General features: G+C 41.7%; 1 pseudogene; it reads left to right on the top strand.

Moving 5' to 3' along the window:
- The first annotated feature begins 6,596 nt into the window (after nucleotides 1–6,596).
- Nucleotides 6,597–9,285, top strand: LOC125535704 (annotated as a pseudogene).
- The last annotated feature ends 649 nt before the right edge of the window (nucleotides 9,286–9,934 follow it).

Here is a 9,934-nt window from a genome sequence, read left to right on the forward strand (position 1 = left end):
GCTTGGAGCTAATGAAGAATCGTCTACATACACAGACCAGCGAACAGTCGCGTTTGAGATCCCGACCACATCCGCGCAATCTAATGATTGCGTCTTGTGTTTGTGCTATCCATATTTTACATTGTAGCAGTTCAGTACCAGTCCGTAAAGGACACAAAAAATCTTCAAATTTAACTTTAGTTTAAAACAACCAACACCTTTTTTTGTGGGGTAAAACGATCAACACCAAAGAATAGGGGAGGTTGCGAGTTTGATTCATGTCACGGTCAACTATTTTTGCCTCATCTCCTAAATGGGCTGGTGGGTCTGATTTGTTGGGCCGGATCGCACAGACAGGTTGGGAGGGCACTTTTTTTCATTGGTGGAATGTAACACGGACGAACGGGGCAGAGGCCCGGCGGCCCAGGACAGACGATCTGTAGAATAGCCTAGCTGAGTATGGACAAACGCTATGGACATACCAAATGGGAAGCCAAATAATATTATACCTCCATTTATATAAAAAAAATAGCATATATGCCCATATGTTACAACAGTAAAAAAAAGTGATATAAATTTAATGAGGATTGTATGCACAAACATAACATTCAATATGTTATAAAGTTGGCGCAAATTTAGTAAGTATCATAAGTGGGTCTGCTGCAACCGAAGAAAAAATAATGTGAATTTAGTAAGGATTGCATGTAGGAAAAAAATGCCACATCATTTTTATTCATAAGATATGGATGAGGCCAGTATGCCTGTCATTGGTTCAAATTAAATTCCATGCCAACCAAATATGGCGCCCACAAATCCCGCACGTCCTATCCATTTGGTAGGGATCCTCCCTCAATCCTCCTATAATTACCGTATATTTCCTTATTGTGTATTTCTTCTCTTTCTTTCCTTATATATCAAGCATGTCATGAATCTCAGTTGCCAGCCGGTTAATTACCACATAATTACCCTATATTTCCTTTCTCTCCCTTCCCTTTGGCCTTCCTTCTTTATTTCTCATGCAATATCCACGCCTTATTCTTTTCTTAATTTCCGAAGCAGCTCGATGCCCGACAACCTAAGAACGTATATAAACTGCAAAAAACTAATGTAAAATAGCAAGGTGGGACTATTTAATAATATGTAAACAATTATGAAAAAGCTTCCAACCTGCTCCTTGTCCATCCCGTGGGCCGCAACACCCGTCTCGGCCCAGCATTCCGTGCCCATCAAGCACCCAACTCCCTCAGCCCGAGTATGCTTGTTTCTTATTCTTTATGTTAAGGAGCCAGACGCCCAAATAGGCACATCCATGAGCCTAGCTAGACTGGTTTGCTACGTTGGCATCTTCACGGCAAACCATGGTTTGAATCCCAGTTTTCTTATCCCAACTTTGTTTTTCTATTTTTATTCAAACCAAAAGCGTAAAATCACAGAAAAAGGCGTATTGTGACGGTGAACCCACGGAGTCAATCCGTGCTTTATTATTAAAATAGGGATAGACTAGCAAATAGCCCATGCGTTGCAACGGAAGAAAAAAACCACACTCTAACCCAACGGCTCAAGACCCCGTATTGCAAAAAAAAAATGTGAATAAATTTCAAAATTATACTGAAGGAATGTGGAATTTAAATCACAAAAATATATATCTGGTTGTGAGTATCTCTTCACGTCTTTGTTGGAATTGCTTGATGCCCAAAAAATATTGCATTATACCGTAAATAGTAAATTCCATTTAGTACTGTCTTTGATTCACTACGGTGGTAACACGAATGTCCATGAGCCAATGTTGGCTAGGTTTATGGACTGTAGCATATCACTATTCGTGTCCAATGATATTAGGAGGGTTGTAAAAAGATGCTCCATCCCTGTCTAATATAACAGAGAAAAGTGTGGAGTTTATTTCGCACATAGCGGGGACTCCGAGTCCGTATCTTATTGCTTTGGTGATGGGTGAAAGAAACAACAAACCTGCACTGCGTGCCACTATTTGCCACCTTTTGTATTCATTTCCAACAAACGTCAGAAATAAGATTACTCTCATCTTTTGTAACATTGTGAAAGAGAAGTTGTTTCACTAAAAGTAAAAACCCAAATATCTAGATTCTTGTTATTTTTTTGCGGGAAAACTTTGTCAAACTTGCAAAAGTTGTTAGGTTTTCTTGCTTCTCGCAATTTAGTGTTTACTTGTGTGAGGTTTGTAGATGATCTGAAAACTACAGCTCCTATGACATGAAAATATAGAGAAGGTTTGATTCAAGTACGAAGGAAACTTTTGTCAAACTTGAAGAACCCATATGCAACAGGAAAAAAAATTGACGTGTATATATTATTAAATGGAGTCGTTGACCCTTATAACCATTACATGCGAGCGTACAATCTCGTTTCAAGGTGTGCGTTTGACAAATCCTTTGTTTCAAAATAGCAATCATGTCATTGTGTATGCCCGATGCCATACCATCGTTTGGTTCGTGTAGATGCATACGGTCGCTTTTTTTTAAACAACAATCAATCACCTATTTTTAACCGGTACTTTGTTTTTCATTATACTTCTAGAAAAATATTGTACATGAACAACAATAAATAAACAATTTTTTTATTATGATTTAGACATAGTATTTTTTTTGCAGGTTTTAAACAATCCTAACTTGTGGTTGGATGATTAGATGGATTGTGGTATCCCCAGCCCACCAGTGTTCAAATCCTGGTGCTCGCATTTGTTTCTGAATTATAATATGCCAGCTCAGTCTTTCGGAGGTGCTCATAGGGGTAGGGTGTGCGTGTGTGCGTTCATAGGGGTGAGTGTATGCGCGTGTATATGAGCGCTTGCGTCTGTACAGTGTTCAAAAAAAACATTCCACACTGAAAAAACAATTGTAACATAATTTTCTCTCGAGTTATGGTCGGGGTAAAGCTACACATTCATGGGACTATAGCCAGTGATGGAGGACCCAAAAAATTTAAGGGGGCGAACTCAAGCATGAAAGAAATTCTTTCGATGCAAATTACTAAAATTCTTTGAAAATCACACTATTGTGAGGTCATTTTTTATATTTATTTACAGAGGGAGTACGGAGATGGGAGATCGAGAGCTGATCTTTATTTTCTCTACACTTTTAACTAAAATCTCTCTCTATTCCGTTTTCCCTTCCCATAAGGGCCACGGAGATGGGAGATCGAGAGCTGATCTTTATTTTCTCTCCCTAATTCCTCTCCTTTCCTTCTTATTACGGGACGGGACAACTTCCCAGTTTTCTATTTTTTGCTTTCAATCCATCCTTTCTTATTACAGGAGAGCTTCCAACTTTCCCGTCTTTCCTTTTTTTTAGGAAACATGGGACCCACACACCTCAACATGTTCTCTAGATGACTTCCTGATACCCAAGAAAATTAAAGCTGTATATAAATTGGGCAGATTTGCTGTAAGGACGCGAGGTGGGACTATTTAAAACCTGAGTCGGCCATTGGTTCCTACAAATAACATAGGTAGCTCGGTTGGCTTCGCTGTTATTTGTTACGCGTTTACTCACCAATGGACGAAACGAACATGGACGGATGATTAGTACCACCTTGGATTTTGGAAAAAATATAGACGTGTTGAAAAAAAAACTGAAAACGTAAATGCACAGGAAGAAGCGTATTGTGACGGTGAACTCACGAAGTCAATCCATGCTTTATTATTAGGAAAAGACTAGCAAAAAATGCCCGTGCGTTGCAACGGGAGAAACAATCCACCCACATGACCATGTATTTGTGAACGCATGGCGTAGTATTGTATCAACTATGATGAAAACAAAAGCTAAAATGAGCAAAGTTAGAGGATTAACATACATCTCCAGTGACGAGATTGATTATGCAAAGCAAAAAAGGATAACAATGTATCAACAGACTTAGCTTGATGCCACATCAATTCGCATGTTCGAAGTTTGATCCTCAAACATACCAATCTTGAAAATATTTTGTTTTTGAATAAATATGAACCACGAAGGAATCAAACATATAAAATAATTCTAAGCAATTAAGAATCTACAATTGAGACATAATCGTGGTGTTAATAGCAGAATGACCATTTTCTTAAACAAATTTTAGAATCAAAGATATTAGATGTGAAACTTCTGGCTTTTGCGATAATGGAACTGGGTCTTCTCATACTGCTCAAGTACATCCTTACCTTCTCATTTAGGACCTAAATGTTGAAAGGAAGCAAAAAAAGGAAGTCAAATTTGTGGTCCCTGAAAACACTTACATTGTAAACCAAAAATATGGTCTTCCCACGACTACCTTATCAGAGAACTTGTATATATTTGAAGGTTTGTCTAGAAGGCAATTAATTAAGTCTAACTGAAGGGTAGCGTTTTTATCAGAAAAGTGTTTTCTTAGTCAGCAACTGATAAAAAATGCATCTTGTACTCCAAATGGTAGGCAAATGCTGCATTTTGGAGGAAACGACATTCCAAACATGAATATAAGCAAAACCCAGGAAATTATTAAAGATGATTTTACTCTTCTTGGAAGCAAGATAAGTTCGTTCGGATGTAGTCGACTTCATTTATTGTCCAACTTTATAGTGCTACTAACATGTCTACACTTTTAACTAAAATCCAAACTAAGTGGCAACTATTCTGTACCTTGCAATTGTGTATTCTGGAGCATAAAAAAATTGGCAGTCCCTATACTTCGAGCCAAATACTACTGTTCTTAAGACAACATTATTGACTATTTAATCTTTCCAGTAGGCTTTTCACCAGCGACGTGTTATATATTACTACCGAAAAATAGTAAATATGATAATAATAAAACTGAAATTTTGCAGTTGAAAACATGGATTTTGTAGCAGACCAAATAGTCCTAAATCTGAAGCAAAATAGAACATGGCATATAAAAGTATTCTGTAAGAAAAAAAACACCATGCACACTCTTTTATTTTTCATCTGCAAATCCGTGGCATCCGAAATAGAGTAGTCCAAAATCCATCTCCTCTTACAAACCCTTAAGAACCAAGCAATTAAACATCATGGAAAGGTAGAACTAACATAAATTCGTACCAAAATTTACCTGGCAGCTCCAAAAAGTTAACAGGCATTCCCAGAAGACCATTGTTCTCTGCCCCTGTATGACATCTGCACCAAAATTGCAAGAATAAAGAACCACTTTCTCCTCTAAACTTAATTAGCACATGTATCTCCTATGGACGATGTTTACTCAACTCTGTTTAATCCGCTCACAGGAATAGAATCTCCTGTGGGTATTAACCACAATCATGGCACTGGCAATGCCCACAATGGTATGGACCCAATACCCCTCCCGCTCTGCTCTCTCCCCTGCCGGTGTTTGCCATTATACCGGAGGACGTCGCCACGTGGGATGCTGAATGGAGGCACCGCCACCGGGATCTGGATGTTTCACAGGAAGCTTGTTCACCCAATCATCCTACATCCCTGATGTCATATGAAAAAAAATTCCATCTGAAACATCAACACGAAATCAAGAATAAGTCTTCATGTTTAATGAGGTAGTGCTAAATCAATTTCCTATGCCGCTTAATCAATTTCCTGATTTCATGAAGCCATATAAAAGATATTTCCCTGATAAAGTAATAATTCTTCAAACACAAATTTCTTGTGGGAATTAGCACAAACATTTGCTTGGCAACCAAAACTCAGTTTCTCATATTACACTGTACTGTAGTAATGTAATGGGTACTATCGATCTTCTGAAACATAATAAGAAGGGCTAGCTTATAAACAGAAAACACTGTTTTATGGCTCAATAAGTATTAGCAAACATGACATGATAGCAGGAGTGCTATGATCAATTTTACAAAATTGGGCAATAATGTAGCAAGGCGTTCAACTTGTTTGGGCAAGTGATGTTCAGCATGTTCAGTTTGATCTTACCAAAAGGATCAACGTAATTCAAGACAGGGGAACTGAACCAAGAATACATTGGTGCCTATCAATAACTCCCAATTGGATTTCGCCTTAAATCAGTGCAGGGGTGGCAGGGGAGCACATGTGTATACTTGCACGTGGTCATGAAGATCGGTTCAGATGAAGTAGCGTCCTCGTCGGCGTTGCAGAGGAGGGCCTGAGTGGAGGAGCCGGCTTCCGTGGATAGCACACGCTGAGATGGGGAGCGGCTACACGACAAAAAAATTTCGGAGGCCACCAGCACATTGGAAATCCATCAAGAGTTGGCCTGCAGTGTTGGAGTATATAGTCAATGTTCTCAAGACTTTGCAGATTCAACTTCTCAAGTAAAATCATAGTAAAATTGATTCGTTTTACACATTATGAACATTCAGAAGTAGATAACAAAACTATCAGGCGGCTATTCACTGTTGCTAAAATTGTATCTGACCATTAGATGAGTAAGTCACCAGAGAAGTTGTTATGTATATAGAACATGTACTTCCAACACTCATGGGTGCTGCCCACACGCCACAACAAAATCTTTGATACAAAATCAATCAGGGGAGAGCATGCCCATGCCACTGAACTCTCACGCGATCTGGGGGTTGTTGTTGGCCACAAGATGAACTTATGAAGGGCATCTCTAGCAGTTAGCGACGATGCGACATACGTTTTTTACAGGGAGGAGAGGAATCGGGACACATACCTGGATCCGCCGACCGGAGCCACCGCCGGAATCCGCGCCGTCCTTACTCTGCCTTCTCTTCTCCCCATCTCACCTCCTCTCTCTCCCACGTCTCTTCTTCCCACGAGATCGAGGCGCCACAGCCATGGAGCGCCGGCCGCCGCGCTGGATCCTGACCTGATCCGCCTCGCCGCGACGTCCGCCGCTTCCCCGCCGTTCCCCGCCTCCCCGCCGTTCCCCACTTTCCGGGGACTTTCCGGAGCCTTGCCGCCGTCGTCCTACATGTCCCGATTGGATCGGGACTTCGGGAGCGCCGCCGCTCGATCTAAAGCCAAACGTGCACAGAGGGTTGACGAAGAAAAATAACTGCGGGTTAAATTAGCGAGAACCGTTTATTCGAGGGTGAGATACGGGGCAAGGCCCAACTGGATCGCGGCCCAGTTAAGCGATCAAGAACGTAGCGGTCAATCGAGTCAATTGGAAAGACAAAATTTAGTACCACCTCGAATATGTTTTAAATTTAAACTAAAAACGTAAAATCATGGGAAGAAGCGTATTATGACGGTGAACTCACGGAGTCAATCCGTACTTTATTATTAGGGATAAAGTAGCAAAAGGGCCCGTACGTTGCAACGGGGAAAAAATATCATAATCTTCAATGACCATGATTACATTTTGTTGCATCACCAAGATACACTATCACTCTCAATTTTGTATCGGCGGTTTATTATGCACTCGTCTTAACCGGCATCAACAATGCCTGAGGACAATTTATTTTCATTTGTTTTCTAGTTTTTACGTCTTAATGGCCAGTCAGTATGGTTTCATGAGGGAGACAAACAGAGCTAAATCCAGCATGCTAACTTAGTTTCTGTATCAGTACTGTCACATCTGTAGCATGTGACATGCTTTCACTGTTCTGATGTTTCTCCTATCCTCAAGTTTTTTAGTAAATTTTATTTGTACTAATAAACCCAGCAGTCATAAAAAAAAACTTAAAGATTAAAAGGCACGTATAAAGATGATCTTATAAAACTTGTTCAAAGTTTTTCTCATGGCATCATTTTCTCTTAACTCGGTAAAATACGTTTCCAGTTGTACACATATGGTGCCAGCAATGTGAATACTTTAAAACGGAATGATAAAATCACAAGTGCTGCTACATTTAATCCTACAAAAACAATTCAAGACATGTTTGTACTGAATATGTTAGATGTCAATACTAAGAGCATACCAATTTATTAAGAAGGATGGTGAATTGTGAGCAGAACACGCTAGAAAGACAAAGCCTTTAAGATGTCCCTTTGAACATGAGATGCGGATCGTTTGTATTTACTGAGTAGGTTCTGCTCCTACCATTTACCTAAAAAATGATTCAAGTTCCCCAATTGCATATAATTTTTATAAGTAAAGATGCCAGATGTTAAATTACTCACAGGGAATACAAATCTGCATCTCAAGCTCAAAGCTGCGGCACACAAGATTTCGTTCACTCATAGTCACACATTTTTTACAGAATTCATACAAACAATTGGTCGAATGGCACTCTCATTTAACGAGGCATTATCAAACACAATCATAAGCACAGAACAAACTCACCTACATCTATCTCTCTGAACCAGCAAAGACATCCAAAATTCCACAACAATTCCACCATATTGCCCAATGCCATGCAGCAGCCATAAAATCCCAGTCACACATATGCAGATCCTCAATTGTAATTAGCATTCATGATCCAGGGGTCAGTGGAGAAACATCTCTGTCACATACTTCTTGAGTAGTCATTAGAGTAAATCAGTAAATCTCTTTGAATTAATTGCATACACACCTGGCCTTCGTCTCTGATTGATGCGCAGGATGCACCTTGGCTGTGTCCAGGACCACCACATCCTCGCTCTTCACCTCTGGTCCACGGACGGACTCAACGCCAAGGAGTCTGCGCTGCTCCGCTCCATCGTGGCCCCGCGCGCGCCCAGCAGGCTGCTTGTGTTCGGCCTCTCGCTGCAGCTCCTCGCGCTCGCGGCGGTCAACTACGGGCAGGGCGCTGCCACCGCCTTCATCACCGACAGCGCCGAGGACGCGCGGGGCGTGCTTGTTGGGCGTGGCCCCAACAGCTCGGCGGCCGTCCATGTTTCAAGGTACCCCGACCCAGCCGGGATGGCGTGGGCGGTGCTGCGGCACGCGAGGTCGAGCCCGGTGTGCCGGCGCCCGACGGGGACGGTGCGCAAGTTGGGCCGCCGGCAGGCGCTGACCCCCTTGTCACGGGAGGTGCTTGACGCGACGTGGGGCGTGGTCGTCGTCGACGGGCCGAGCGGGGCAGGTCCCGGGGAGCTGGGGAGGATGGGCGCCATATACACCATGGCCGCGCGCGCGACGGGGGCGAAGCGGTGGACGTGGCGGTGCACGAGATGAACCGGACGATTAGTACCACCTCGTTTATACTACGATTTTGTCTACGAATCATAAAAGCGTATTATAACATAAGAAGAAAGCGCATTGTGACAGTGAACTCATGGAGTCAATCCGTGCTTTATTATTAGGGATAGATTATTAGGGAAAGACTAGCAAAAGGGCCCGTGCGTTGCAACGGGGACAAAATATCACACATGGTTCAAGATTTTAGCAATTCAATCACCGACTTGCATGTGTCTAGTTCATTCAAGCACCGGCTCTTCTGCCATGACCTCTAAGCTCATCCTCGCTTTACTGTGAAGTTGAGAGAGTATCCATATCAACACATATGCCAGATTATTGCTATACCTCACCCTTAGTCTTTTTAATTTTGATTGTCAATTTGGGGACATATATAAATTGATGGGATCATATGTAAATTTGTGAAGTGGTACTTTTTTTGGAGTAGATGATACTTCTAATCAATAAAGAATTTTTTTATGGTATCAAAAGCTGGCCAATGACCCAATAAAAAGAATAGTAAAATGGATATGGCTGAATCATCTTCTAAAAAAAGGGATGTGGCTGAATCATAGGTAGCCCGTGGCAGTGAAATAAAAGGTCGCTTTCCCTTAAAAGATGAAATAAAAACATTCTTTCTAAAAAGGGGAGCTTGTAATGCACCCAAGCAAGGAGAGGCCGAGCTCTTCCCCGGGATGCCATCTCCGCCGCCTTCCTCTCGGCTGCAGCCGGCGAGCCCAACTGTCCGCTATAACCTCGCGTCGCCGCTCTTCTCTATGCCTTCTCCCTTCCTTTCCTTCCTCTCCATCGTCCCCTTCTTCTCCCGCCTCTCTCCTCCCTCATCTCTCTCTCCTCCCTGTTGTTCCTTCTCCCTACTGCTCCTGTACAATGAAGCGATTTGATGGGTAAATAAGCGTGTCTATCGATTGGAGAATAATTTTATTTAATC

This window comes from Triticum urartu, chromosome 2 (genome assembly GCF_003073215.2).
Source record: "Triticum urartu cultivar G1812 chromosome 2, Tu2.1, whole genome shotgun sequence".
Lineage (NCBI taxonomy): Eukaryota > Viridiplantae > Streptophyta > Magnoliopsida > Poales > Poaceae > Triticum > Triticum urartu.